This window comes from Eucalyptus grandis, chromosome 1 (assembly GCF_016545825.1).
Source record: "Eucalyptus grandis isolate ANBG69807.140 chromosome 1, ASM1654582v1, whole genome shotgun sequence".
Lineage (NCBI taxonomy): Eukaryota > Viridiplantae > Streptophyta > Magnoliopsida > Myrtales > Myrtaceae > Eucalyptus > Eucalyptus grandis.
Window position 1 is genome coordinate 5046543 of NC_052612.1, and position 15960 is coordinate 5062502.

At 37.0% G+C, this 15960-nt stretch overlaps 1 pseudogene; it reads right to left on the reverse strand.

The window, feature by feature from the left end:
- Positions 1 to 113: 113 nt before the first annotated feature.
- On the reverse strand, positions 114 to 7865 carry LOC104451876 (annotated as a pseudogene).
- Positions 7866 to 15960: the final 8095 nt, after the last annotated feature.

Below are 15960 nucleotides of genomic sequence, written 5' to 3' on the forward strand. Positions count from 1 at the left end.
GGAAAATTACAAAACTATTCTACTCTACTTTGCATTATCTGATTTTAAGACGTGCTTCGCATCGCAAATGATCAAAATCTTAACATCTCAAAAGAAGCTGCAGCTGCTCAAGCTTAATGATCCATCTTCAAAACAAGTTTCGCAATTTTCTCTACTCCATTGCCATACAAAGCAACGATAAGTATAAAGAATTCTAAAAACCAGAGTCCTGAGTTGGATGGAGATACGACATCTGCCAAACAATTACTAATAATTATTATTATGACAATGGTAAAGACTATTCAAGACCACAACACAGAACTAAGACAATACAGCTGACCTGAAAGATAAACGCCGCACAAGAAACCTCAGCATGAACAAGTATTAACACATGCTAACCTCAAGCAATACATCAATCATATTGTGTATACGCTGGTCTGCCTTCTGCTGGATCTGCAAAAAGACAACACATTGACAAATCAAAATCAGCGAGTACATTGGCTATGGGATCCGTAGGGACAATAACTATCTGCAACTCCAAACAGTTAACTTCGATTAGATACAAAGAACACATTTCCTCATTCAGAACTAAGACATTGTACATCGCATTCAGACATTGTGTGAATCTGATTATACAAGTATATATACGAGGGGTGAGCTGGTGTCACTTCAAAGCTTGCCATTTTGTAAGGCCTTCGTTTCACTTTTGGCAAGGAAAATAACTCTTGAATATCATTACGGGCAAGTTTGGATCAGTGTGCACTTGTACATCCAGGAAAAAAATCAATTCCAAACTAAAGTAGGTTCAGTTGGAAGAATGATCACCTTCTTTGCTAAAAACAAGACAGCACCAACTGTACCCTCGGCATATATTGATCTACCACAAACATTGTGCTGAAACTCGAAAGAAACTCTGTAAAAAGTAGATGAATATTTCGTGATACTCATCTCTAGAAAATCTTATGAAATAAGGTGGACATATCAAAAAATAAAAACATAATTACGTTTCATCGGGCAATGACAGATGATACAAATGGAAAGCATGACCAGACAAATACTATTCTGGAACTCCACCATCTCCATTTGTTGTTTAGGATCACAATCATCTGGATCTGATGGTATTACAAAGCAAAAAGCACAGATAGGATGTGAGATATTTTCAATGTGAAAATACTAATAATAATAATAACCTTAATTATAGAACCAACAACGACAAAGATTATTGTTACGGTTTATCATCTACTGTGTTATTCACTCATGCATAATCTAGAAGATATTCAACATGCAAGTATAAAATGAAGGTTTTGCCCCATAGGCAAGTAGGCCAATGGTATAAGAACTAAACCTAAAGACCTCTTAGCTCTTGCTGGAAGTGCATAAAAACAAAGCTTCATCGAGATTAAAGGAACAAACTAAAAAACAAAAATCATGTGTTTGGCCAATAACTAATCTACAGCCTGCTTGCTAACAATTCAATTCATATAAACACAGATAAATGATCTGGACTAGCAACAAATACGTACATGTTCCTCAATGTGCCTTTTTCAAGATAAACAAAAGAAGAACCAACAAGAATTTCCAAATAAATCGAGTCAAAAGTCAGAAACATAATTTCACAACCCACCCGATCCATGTCAAAAGACACTCCCAACTTCTCAAAGCAACAAATTACCGCCTTAGCTATCCCAGATGTGTCCAATTTGCTTGATTGGTGGGACTCCACCTGTGCTTTAAACAGATTCACCAGTGCCACCATCAACACATCCAAATGTGAACTGAAAACAGCAATAACTTACTAAACCATGTCTACAATATTAATTCGGCATCATTAGGTCAACAGTAAAACAGTAGTGTTGTAATATTATAAATTAACCCAAATTCATTGCACACAAGTAAATGTTTATCAATCAATGCAAATCACCAGACTAGACCCCAGCAACAACGAATACCAATTCTCAAAATATTCTTAAGAAAGCAGCATAATACCTGGTCTTCCACTACAACACAGTGCACCAGAATAGACATCAACGATGCACCTGTTCAAACTGGCAAAGAAAAAGTTAGGAGAAGTAGGAAGGGGGTAAAACCACACTATGGCATTTTAAGGACAGAAGATGCCCCCTAATCGCTCAAAAAGATAAGATTGTAACAAAAGGGTAACCACGGAAAACCCAGAGGGACTTAAATTGCCACAGATTCCAACTCTTGTGCTTCCCAAGATAGCAACATAAAAAGCCTATGTCTCACCTAACAAAAAATCTTTTTTCTCCCTCTTATTTGTTCCCTCGTACTTCAGTGAAGATAGTGGTTCAGTGTATGAGTACCCGAACTCCAATCTCATTCCCCATTCTGGTAAAGGGGTCACTTCACAACAACTGGCACAGTACGCAACCATCATTCAACTTGATAACCAAGCAAATGAAACATGACGAGTTAAATGATAACAAGTAAAACACAACAAATCTAACTGAGGATAGGAACTAAATAAAGATAAGCTTACAGGATAGAATCAGATAAGATTCACAGCACCTAATATGCTGTGAGTCCCACATCGGCTTAGCACACAAACAATGAGTCACCTACAACCTCACTTGGCCACCGTCTTTTTTCTGCTCTGTGATTTAGTGTCTTGTTTGTATTATTGTGTTTACATTAATCTTTGTGTTGATATGATGCAGAAAGCATAGAGATCAACAATACCCAATTGACATATTATAGGACAAAACTCACAGAACTTCCATTCTTACTACCCTTTTTTTCTTTTTTCATGCACAGTTGATCTTACAACCAATAGCTCTCTCGAAAGTATCTAATCAAACATTGGTGGGAATTCTAATTTTAACATCAGCTACATGTGCACTTAAGCATCCATAAAATCATTAATCGAGACCCAGTCAAAAGGATGAACCATACAAGAAAGAGAACGAAAGTAAGGAGCAGAGGGGAAAGCAGATGCAGAAGAGTAAGGACTGAACACCTTTCAAGAATACCCAGAGAAGGCTCCTGGAAACTGCTTTGCCATAATTTTCATTGCTGCAAGAAATGCCACGACCTACCAAAAACTAGACAATAATTAGGAAAAATAAGAAAGTGCGAGAGATGGCTAAACCGAACAAGGATCCGGGTTCTGTCTTTGTTTCCCCATTTCGGGGAAATTACTGCATATACATTTGAATCCTTGACTGTTTTGTAAAGCCGATCCCTATCCCCTCAAGTAGTTTGTGACATCCCAGATTCTCGACCCTGTTTTCTGCTGAATAAATCGGGCATTTCATTGACGTGCCTATAGGGCTGTTCTCAGAGCTGATCACTCTTGAGATAACTAGACTATATGGGGAAGCCATTAAGAATTTTTTAAGGCAAATAGACTTGAGAATTCCACAGGGAATCGGCTTCGACCAGGTGTTCATCTGTCGAGACCATTACGGCACGAGATATAAATCGAGTGAGATCAGATACGGAGTTGGTTCGATTAAGATGTGTGGCTAATCGTGGGTGACACCACTAAGTGGAAAATTCTCGTCGACCAACACTAGACTGATTTTCTTATCGTTTTGGTACTCCGTGTCCGTACTTGAATTCTCGAGATTTTCACGACAATCGAAAGTCACCAATGAGTCGAGTGGGTTCATAGTGGCTCGAAGAAAATTGACAACGGGTCATTTGCGCTGAAAAGTTCTGAAAGTTACCCGGTAGTCTAGGACACGCTAAAAACGCGTCGAATGGAAATTAACCGTGAATTCGAACCCGATTTCAGAAATTGAAAGTTCTGTGGTGTCACGAGCTATTTTAGGAACGTTGACTCAGTCTCGAAGATTTTTCTGAGATTCAGGATTTTATCGGAAAATCGATTCGGACGTCGCGGAAATTAACTGAAATTCATACGGGCCAAATTAAAGAAAATTGGGACTTCCAAACTGAACCTTGAGTGTCAGGGACTTGCAGAAAATGGAATGAGAATTACTTCATCAAAATCGACTTCAATTTGGAGAATTTGTGAATAAATTGGCCAAGAAAGTGAAATTGGCTAGGCATGGGGTGCAACATTGGTCATTAAATTGGAATTGTTATGGATTAACTTACAAGATTTAATTATAGGAGACAAAGAGATAATTATGTGGACTTGTGGGCCAAGCTATGATGATTTTAGATAAATATCTTGATCTTTCTTCCCCCTCACCCACGGCTTCTCGAGCAAGCCTCACGCGTCCCTCTTCCTTATCCGTTCGTTCTCTCTCTAAGTCGGTCTCTCTCTCTTTTCTTTCCTTCGAAGACCGTCTGCAGCTTTTCGTTTTCATTTTTCCTATCTCTCTGGACGCCACAGCTCCTCTCTCTTTCTCTCTTGCTGCCCTTCTTCTCCATCGTTCGAACTCCAGCGCTCATCTCACGCCAGCTGCTCCACCATTTTTTGGCTTTCCCTCGGTCAACTCCAGCAGAATTCTCCAAGTGAAGCCAATTTGTTGACCTCCGAAGCTCCACCGAAGTTCCTCTCCTTTGCCACTCGTCCAACATCAAACGCCCACTAGTCAACGTTGCAAATTTCCCAGGCGGTTTGTTGACCCAGCAATCCACCCAGCGAAGCTCCTCCATGCGTGTGTCTTCAACCAAGCAAAAGCCCAGCAGCAGCGACATCCACGAAGCTGCTCCATCGTCCGCACGTCCGCGCCACTTGTCCCTGCACCGCGATTCTTTGGTCAAGAGCCGCAGGTTGCTCCCATTTGGTTGACCACCGAACGAAGTCGAAGCAGCTCCGTTCTTCACGGCGTCTTCTTCAGCTCGTGCGAAGCGGCCCAACCCAGCAACTTCACGTGCGACACCTCCTGCCGTTACCTCGAGCAGCACCGTTCGAAGACCACTCGCCAGCTGCTTCCTCGTCCGTTGATCTTCGTGAAGCGGGTTCAACATCTTCGAGAATTCCAGCGCCCGCATGCCCCGATCCCAGCTGCCAGCAATTGCGCGAAGCTGCACGCGTGCAACCGAGCGGCCCATCAGCCCAGCGTCTTCAGGTTTTGGGCCCAGCTCCTTCTGTCTCGTGGGCCCAAAGAATTGAGTCCAACCAGCCGTTAAGTCAGTGAAGTCAGTCCAAATTCGGCCCATCTCCAGCAGTCTTCAGCCCACTGATCAACCCAGTTTCCTTTGTGCAACTTACTCGGCCCTATTGTAGCAAATCAAGTGAAGACCGGCCCGCGAAGAAAGCCCATTTGCAGTCAAGCCCAAGCCTAAGAGCGAACCCGGTCCGAAGCAAGAACAAACCTCAGTTGAGCTGAGATTTGTTGGGCCAAGGTCAAGGCCCGGTCCAAGCCCGCCGGTGTTGTCGAAAGCCCGATTTCGGCTGCCGTCGCGTCGCCGTCGCGGTGATTCGGTCTCCGCTTTTATTAAGTGAGTTTTACTCACTAAAGCTTTCTTAGTTTGCTAATTATACTTAAGGTTGGTTAGATTTAATTAAATGCAATTAGGTGATTAGATTAGTTTAGATCAATTAAATTAGAGACTTAATGATGCATGTTAGGTGGTTAGAAATAGACATTAGCAAGTAGACATGCCATGTTATTTATGGAATGAGTCTCGGTAATTTTCTAGGCTCGTCTGCCGTCCAATTCGGCATTATGAGCCTAAATTGGATTTTTATAATTATTTATTTAATTTTCGAAATTATTTATTTAATTGTTTATTTTTCCGGAAATTCAACTGGATAAGTGACCGGAATTTTATGCTGATTGTCGTGGTGCAGTCCGTTTATTTAATTGAGCTTTATTTTGTGTGGAAATGATTTATTCGTGAATTTAGGATTTATTCCCTAATTTAAATCATCTTGGAAAATTAATTGGAAATTAACCGGGCATCAGTTAATGATACCAAAACTGTTGTAGTGGACTACAGAAAATGTTGGGATTTATAAGAAGGAAATTATTATATTTTGGTTAAAGCCGATCGTGTACCCATACACGTCATTTTATTGGAAAGGATAAAATTAATTATTTGATTATTTGCTTGGAATGATACGTATACTGGCTCGATGACTCTACGGAGCATCTAGAGACAGTACGGTATGATAAATTGTGTGTATACTGCCTCGATGACTCATTTGGAGCATCTTGAGACAGAGACGGTATGATCTACCGGCTCGATGACTCTACGAAGCATCTGGAGACAGTACGGTACGATAAATTATGTGTATACCGGCTCGATGACTCCACGGAGCATCTTGAGACAGGACGGTATGATCTACCGGCTCGATGACTCTACGGAGCATCTGGAGACAGTACGGTATGATTTGATAGCTCGATGACTCTATATGTCGTCTGAAGATAAGATAACATACTATCTATATATCACCTAGGGTGAGTAGTCTTGGATGTTGATCAAACTTATAGAAAGTATGGAAGGGGTCGATCAAGAGATAATTTGGATGACATTTAATCGACTAGGTCGATTGATCGATGATTCGATCTAATTGGGTGATGTGATGTAATGATGTATATTTGATATATATACTAACTTGCAGGAAGGAGATAAGGCCAAGGTAAGTCCTCTGACTCGTGATGTGCTTAGGCAGCCTAAGGTGTATTAGTTTACTAATCGAGTCTTACGGGGTAGGACTCGCTGAGACGTGGTCTCATTGGTTATTGAATAACCATTTCAGGACCCTGAGGAGAAGCTGAGGAGGAGGAACCTGAAGGGGAGAAAGACTTTTAAAGAAGCAGATGATCCAGAGAGGGATCTTGAGTATAACCCGGATGTGGATTGAGATCCCATCCCTTTTGTAAACCCTGTCTTGGTGTAGATAGGTGTGAGACAAGTATACTGTGAAAAGTATTATAAATATACTATGAGTTGTGCTATTAAAAAGTGTGGTTGTGAATTTCAATATGAAAAATATGACATGCTTTTCTATCCCATTGTTTTATTGTCTGGGGATTTATAACTGCTTCCGCCTGCGTAATAAAATGAAAGGGTCGGTGATACTTAGTCTTGGGATATCGCACTTTAAAATCGACCAATAAGAAGGATGGGCGTGTCCCCGAGGATCGGGGCGTGACATAGTTCCCATGACAAATGGAACTCCAACATTGCAATACAGCTCATCATTACCTTCATGATGATAGAAAGATGTGCTCAGTAACAAGAATTCAATTGAACTTATCAAGCGACTAGTGACATATTGGCTCATGCAGTATCCTATTAAGGTTTGCAGATTTCACAAAATTACCGAAGTTCCATATAATCAGACAATCCTCCCAACCCTATTTCAATGGAACTATAAAAAACCAGACCTCTCTTTCAGCAAATGCATTTCTATCAACACCATCTCTTAAGATGTATCCCTTACAGTTCACTGCATGAGGCATAGTGCAGTCGACCACGATCATATCCGGGTGTTCACGAAAGACTGAGGTCCGTGCACCGTAATCTCTTTCCCACACACCTCTACGGTTTTTCCGGCCTCTTCAACACAGCCAAACGACATGGGGATAAGATCGAGCCCTACAAAATCCGTTGCTTTTATAACGGCCTTCCCCATTTTGCCCAAACAACTGTTCACCTGCAGCCGCAGCAAACACCCAATGGCAGGGACAAGACCAAAAACTGTATTGAGAACTTTCAGTAACTTAAGAAGAAAGCACACATTACCCAAACCCACATAAATTCCCATCCTAAAAATAAGCAATCGCAACTTCTCAGTGCCCAAATGCAGTACCCACCAAGCAGAAACAGGCAAAAGAAAGCATTTTCACGCACTCCAAACAAGACGACTCCCCACCACATTCGCCCCACACCGTCATCGAACACCACCCGAGCGGAAGCGCGGTTACCATGATGGGTATGTCCAGTTTCTTCGAAGCTCGGGCTTGGAGGTGGGCCCGAGGGACGGGCGCCGCCGACATGGTCACGGCGGCGGATCGGCTGCGGAGTCCCGTCTGCTCCGCACGTGCTGTTCCTGGCGGGAGTGCGACTCGCGCGGCGGCGAAAGATGGAAGAAATTGAGAGCTGAATAGAATTACTAAATTGAGGAAACTCTTATTTTTCCCTCCTCCTTAGTCCAAAACCAGCCTTCACCTTTTTTTTGGTATAAATAAGACGAGACCTAGACTATTATAGTTTGTGTTTCTCTTCACATCATTTTTCTTCAATGTGCGCCTAAAAAAGAAAATGAACTGCTATAGATGCCAACATCTCTAAATTTTAATTTAAATTATTTACAATAGAGAAACAAATGCGCACAAAGAGAGGTAGAGATGATGAACACATTAATAGCTTCCAAAGTCAATTACTAATCAAAAGGATTTTGCCCAAAAAAAAAAATTATACAAAAGGATGTCTAACTAATTATTATATTTCCTGTTTTACTCTTAGTGCTAAAGGAATGCATTTTAAAGACAACGGGAGGGGAAAAGGCATTAAGGAAAGAATTGGAATGCAAATAGAATTAAATAAATGACAACAAAAAGAAAATTCAAAAATGGAATTCAATTGCCCTAAAAATAGATAATGACTAGATTGGCTACCACAAAAGGAATCAAATAATTAATGTATAATCATATAAGTTTATAGTTAATAAGGGAAATGAATAGAATATAACAAGTTTAAACTTACCCAATTAGCCTTGATGAAGAAAAATGAACGCATGAAAATATGTTATGAGGTTTATTTTTAGATACGTGTGTTGGTGCGAGTGAGCAAGTTGTTTTAAAAATAGACCTGTCGAAAATAGGCAAAAGAGAGTATATGGTAAAGTATCTTTTGTATCTCCCACTAAAAGGTCAATGGGTATATTTTTTTGCATCAATATACTTTTCTTTTCTTCAACAATTTTATTACTATGGGATTTCCTTCTGCAAAAATTCATGAGGACAAGTAATCATCTTCATATGGACCATTGGCAACCATTTGTATTTCAAAGTTTTTTTTCGTATTCTTTGGCTAAATGAAGTAGAGTTGAATTTTTAATTAGTAAGCTATATCTCATTATAATTGAATTGCAATTTATTTATTTTTTCTGTTTCTAAAGTTGCAATTTGGAATAATCGCTAGAAAATGACATCTTATGTTGATGATGTAACAATATCGGCTTCATATACTTAACAATAAAGAACAAAATAGAATTTAGAAAATCTAAAATGACTATTAACGGTTGCCAATGAGAAAAATATATAAATAAGTAGATGAAAATTAAGAAATCTTAATGGTACATACGCTCAATTAGTAACTAATTTAGAATATCCATCAATCGATTGTTTTAAGAAGCCAAATTAAGGAACTTAGACATATCGCTTACCAATTTGATAACAAGTACATACTTAACTTACAAATCTCATACTAGATTCCGAACCTTAATACCATCTAGATCGGATAAGAAAATTATTACTATTTACAAGGAATGATATTAAAAGGTCTTGCACTCTTTTGGTGGATTACTTTGTGAATCTATTAAAAAATTAAGATTAAATAAGATCAGGTCATTTTAAATATTGTGGGAGGGGGAGAATAGTAGACCAAAACAAGAAAAGAGATGTCAAATTGAGAAAGCTCTCCAATATTGTAAGTTGGAATATACTCAATCAAGCATGAGGAAGTATAATATAAATAGCACTGCCGACTTGTCTTCTTGAAGTTTGTCTTCATTTTGTATCATCTCCTCTCTTTGTCATACTCTATGCAAATTACATCAAAATTCTCTTGAATTCTCACATCGGTCTAGATCTTCTAGGTTATTTTTCATGTGCTCTTCTACTCTTTTGTCCCCTTTCATATCCCTTTTTATCCTTAGAATACAATATGATACATGTAGTTTTTCAACTCATGCACTATGTTTTTTTTTCTCTTTATTTCAAATGTGAAAAAGAATTTGAAGAGTATGTATACTACATCCATTGTTCAACTTGGATATTTTTTTTTTAATAGATGAAGCATATTTCTTCAAGTGTATTATTATTATTATTATTATTATTATTATTTAATCTATATTTTCATTAGGATATCTATGTTTGTAACAACCTATATGCTTTCTTCTTCTTTTTTTGTGCAAAAGTCTTTTGTCACATTTTATAAATTTGCTTATAATGATAAAGAGATTGTATGAGAAGTGTTAATTTCAAGGGTCACTAATTGCATTGCGAAGCCTAACTACACAAACTAATAGATCGTCGTATCCTGGACGGTGTGGGATATTCTACTAGCAACTATATTATTTGGATCTTATAAAACCATTTTTTATATTTGATTGTCAAGACAGTCATACGCATAGGTTCACATTCTAAAATTTATTTCAAATAATCAATTCAATGATCAATCAATGACCTTAGTTCATTCTCTACCAAATCTATGATTATTTGCTCACCTTTTATCTATATAAATGGCCATTTTTTGCAGGCTAATATCGATCAAGGTTTAATTCTAGCCAATGCTTGTCAAATCAAGTACATATATTCTTTTCTTTTATTTCTTTCCCATTCCATATGGTATTGAATTTGTTTAAAAGCCTTAATTAATGGTCATGGGCTGTCTTTGCTTATATGCTTGTAAAGTTCATTCTATCCATTTCATGTGATTATTGTTAAGGTTCATTCTAGCCATTTTGCTTGGGGTATGTGACCTTGGGCAAGGCCTAATGACCCTCACTGATAGCCATTTTGCTTGGGGTATGTGACCTTGGGCAAGGCCCAATGACCCTCACGATATGGGGCAAAGGGCACTGTTGCACCCTCCCCTAGATTTGGGCCAACCCTCGTCGAGAGCCACTAAGGCCTCACCCAAGGCTAGCAAGGGCAACCTTCACCGGTCCTTCCTAACAGTTATGGTGACGGCCATCGGCGAGCGCTTAGCCAACCCGTAGGTGAGTTTGTGTTTTATTTTCTTTTTAATTTATAATATTTTAATCTAATTTTGTTTGTATTTATAACTCTATAATGCTTTTTCCGATGTGGCGCTTGGTAGGCACCATGTCATTGCCACGCATCTTAAGAAATTATTGAAATAAGATATATCAACATTTTTCCATTAGCTGAAGTGGATGAAGTTAAAGTAATGACTCGACCGAATCAATTTGACAAGTTTTAAAATTTTACTACACTTTTTATAACTTTTAGGACTCAATTGCACTTTCCCGATCAATTTTAAAAATTGTAGTTAACTTGTCCCTAATATTTATTCTCAAAAATTGTCAAAACCTTGATGTTGTTATTGCGTATGATTCTTATCAAAATTGTCCTTAGTGAACGATTAGAAAAGTATTGTCTTATTGCAATCAAAGGTCAACTACAATAATTATTTTGGGAGCTATTATAAATATGATAATTAGATTGGTTTGAAAAATTTTAGATCCCATTTCCAAAATTTTCGATTTCAATCTCACTAATTGTAAATCAATTACTTGTCTTACTCATTCTCTAGTGATAAATCAACTAAAAAAATGCGTAGACATTGAAAGATAATTTATAGCATCTGAAATTTTTTTTTTCTTGTTTTATATCTACTACAAGAGCAATTACATTTCAACTTAACCCCTCCAATACTTCGAGTAGGAATCCATCCCTCGATAGAAATAGGCTTTTTCGATTTATAAACCACTAATCTCGATAGAATACGTACATCCCCTCTGGTATGTTGATTTAAGTTTCAGATATAGTTTTTATACAAATGTTAAATGGTTGTTAGAACATAGTCAGTCATACAGGTTTAGCCTTTTTGTTTATATGTAAAATCACCGAAAGAAGGGATTCTGTGCTCCTAGTGGGTTGATTCACCGTCTGACAACAAATGTATGCCTTGGTATCCGTAACAGGTTTAATAGAAGCATAGAAAAATAATTTGAAATCCGTTCATCACTAGATAAAAAAACAGATTAAATATTTTTTCCGAGGCAATCTTATCCTTTTTCTTATGACTTAGTCAATGATTTGTTAATATTTTGTCAAGAAACATATTGGGTTCATATCTTTAGAGCTATTCCAGCATATTGAACAACATATACCAACACCACATATATATATATATATATATATATATATATATATATATATATATATATATATATACACGGATATTTTATTGTTAATTCTATGACAAAAGAATTTACATTCACGGGTCTTTACAATGGAAAATCAAGACAACAATACAATTGACCATACTTCAAATGAACTAATTGAACAGAATGCGTTTCCAGGAAGCATTGTGATTTCCGATGACCATAGTAGAACCGAAAACTCAGCGGGACTACAGAGCCGTGAATTATTAACTTGAACTGTTCGATTTACATCAGCGACATATGGAATTCTGAGATGGGCAAGTAGAGGGATGAGGCGAGCTAGAGCTCATCCCCAAATACCATCTCCATCACCATCACCATGGGCCGCTATTCAAATCAGAATATATGAGGCATGTTTCAAAAAATGTAATATTATTATATCTTTGTGTATTCATGTTTCATCTCCCCAGAGATTTGTACTTGCTTGCATATATTTTCGATTTCTACCTAAATGATAGTCTAAATATTTTTGTGGAAAGGGGGGGACCCACAATCTAGTAATGTCATAATTGTCATAACCTCTTACTCTGTCTCCCCAGAGATTTGTACTTGCTTGCATATATTTTCGATTTCTACCTAAATGATAGTCTAAATATTTTTGTGGACAATGAAAATATTTTTTATTCATTTGTCTTTGTAAGCAATACAAGCAATTTTTTTGAAGAAAATATTTGCTAAATTATTTATTTTCTGCAAAAGAAAAAAGAAAAAAGAAGAGCATTAGTGTATACTTGTTGAGAAATCTTTCAGAATATTTTGAAGCTGACAAAACATTTCTATCGTCTAAGTGGATATCGATAGTTAAAGTCTCAAGACTTTATAGTCTCAAGACTTTGTAATCTCAAGACTCAAGACTCAAGACTCAAAATTATTCTCCTTGCAGTCTTTCTAATCCGGTGTTGAAGGAAATCCAAAGCCGAGGTTTATGGTTGAGGATTTGATCCTATCCCTCGGAATAGATTCTTTGGTTGGATAATCATTTCGGATTCTTTAATTCTTATCTAAGATCGATTGAAGATCCGATGGTCGACGAAATAATCTTGGATTATTCTATTCTTGAAACCGAGATCCCGATTGTATGGGCGAACAGATTGATGGGCTATCATCGATTCCTTAAATAGCTCGGATGATCTTCTTGATTGATTCCGTCCAACGGGTAGATTGGAGGAATTCCTTTGGTAAGTGCCAACGGCTATGATGGCATGAAGGAGTATAAAAAGAAGACGTTCTAGTTGTCTTAAGTGTGTGATCGATAGAAAAATTCCAGTCGAAGATCCTTGATTGTTAGTTGAGACGAGCGAAATTGTATACAGAGAGTGTTTATACTTGGTGACGCCTTGAGTGAGTGTGGTAGATCATCTACACCTAGAAATCAAGGAAGATCAACACTGTAACAACTCTTTGATCATAGTGGAATCCAGCCAATCGGCTGTCAGTGCAGAAGAGTGGACGTAGGCTTGAATCAAGCCGAACCACTATAAACCGAGTGTTCAATTCTCTCTTTCCCTTACTCAGTCTTGCGATTGAATTTTTAACTGTTGCAAATTCTCTAATTGTTTAAATATCGTGCAAGCTTCGAGAAATTTTTTGTATACCTATTCACCCCCCCTCTAGGTACTCGTACTAGCTATTTCATATACATAATATCTTTTATTGTATTATGAACTATAAAAGGTTCCACTAAACAGAGATTGTTGCTTATGTATGACTTCAAACATCTGCAATGGTGTAATGAGTTTTGCTGTGGACGTGATTTTTGAGTTTTATCTCTCGTGTTGATGTCGAAATGTCTGAATTAGTGAAATTGTTGTTATTCATCTTTGTGGGTATATATATATGCTCGAGCTCCTTCATTACATATATGTGTGTTATTGTGTATTTTACATTCAAACAACTAAAAACCAAACCAAATGCACATTGATGTAGACACTGATCGAGATTAAGGGACATCTAGTTGTGACTTTAGTTAGCCCTTGAGCAAGCAATATTTTCGATACTTGAGAAGTAATTTACTTAAGCAAAGGTGATTGTGAAATACTTAGATTTTCCTCATATGCTTTCTAAGTAAGAATTGGTCTACCTTGACAAACAAGGTGGAGATATTTCCATAAGATTGAGTGAGGAAGCCATCTCTACACATCTAAAGTCGTAGCAATATCAACCCCAACCTCAACCCTTGACTTCGGAAGAATCCAATATCGAAGCTGAATCCCGTTGTATTTGTCTAACAAGAACCACTTTATTTACTCAAAAATATTTTAAGATAGAATTGAGGAACAATGTCATTGTCCATAAGTAATTGTCTTAGCTAAATTTAAATTGAGTATACATATATAATACTAAATTGTACCTTTTATTTGCTGGAATTATTGCAGGATGACTACATTGTTGAAGATAAGCTTGGAAATCTGGATTGGGGCATCACTTTCACTATGGCTCATGAGGAGGAACTTTTGTCCACTTTGCAGAAGGAAAGCTATAAAAGCATCAATGAGGCATATTACATCTTAGAAGTAGTTCTTGTAATGGTTTTTGAGGAGATTTATTGAGTTTCAACTGATTTTAATATATTGAACTTTGTTGAATATCTAATTTCTTTGTGTTTAACTTTAAGGAACTACATAGAAAGCAACATGATAGCACGTGCCAATAAAAATTACGTGATATTAGCGTCAATAGTAATTAACTAAAATGACAATTAAATTGGTATGTGAGAAAACTATAGAACAAAAGTAGAGAAATACTCCCATGTCTGATTTGACAATGAGAAGATATTAAGTTTGCTGATAATTAATGACAATTTGATGTTAATTAGAATAAAAGCCAACCGATTTCCGAGTTACGAACACCATCCATCGAGATATCTCGGATATTGAATGTGATTAAAATCTTTTAAATGTAGTGGGAGATTTAATTTTTTTCTTTGTCGGAGTTCTTATTTTTACAATCATAACATCGTTCTTATTTTTACAATCATAACATCGAAATATATATTTGGCCACTACAAAAGGCCATCTATTTTAAGTAGCGCCTTTTTGAAAATTCTAAATGATGCGGTTAGCTATAGGTAGACATAGATTCAACGATCTACAAACACGCAATAAGACAACATATGCTCGTATGTGCAATAATAGAGAGAAATCGCATTTTTTTTTTTTTTTTTTTTTAAATTACATGAAATATTATTTTCTGATTTTTTTTTCAAGCTAGATTGAAGTGCAATGAACACTTTTCATGAAGATACCAACATTAGATCCCAAACCAACGATTATATAAAAATTTAGGAGCACAGGAATATTATTCTGGAATGCAGTTTTTATAGGCACAAAATGGTACGATTGAGAGCCAATCATACTGATCAAATGAGTTTTATTTTTCATGAAAATTTTACACCAGATAGATGCAGATGCGATGAACATTTTTCATGGAGATGTATTTCCAGATTTTGAACGTATGATTTTATAAAAATCGAATAACGCATGAAGGTCAGTCTGGAAATTGATTTTTCAGAAGTAAAAATGTCTATTTGAAGATCAATCGTGTCTACGAAATGACTTTCAATTTATTGAAAATTTTATATGACATAGACCTAGATGTCACAAACAAGTTTCGTGAAGGTAGCAACTCTAAAATCAGTTCACATTATTTTTTTTTTTAAATCAGGAAGATACAGATGTCATTCAGAACAGAACACTCAAAATAGAACAAGCATCAATTTTCCAGATTTATGATCTGTATTACGAGCAATTTTAGCCTAGTAAACGATGTCCAATATATACTTTGAAAGTCTAGAACACATCTTCATGAGACATCACCGTTTACAAGCTCATATCATCACTCGAAAAACGCTGATAAGATAAGCACTCGAATTTCCAGAACACGTCATATTCATAATGATCATTCAGAGTAGAATCTGTGCTGATGGAAACCACGGGAAAGAAGTGAATCATTTAGCT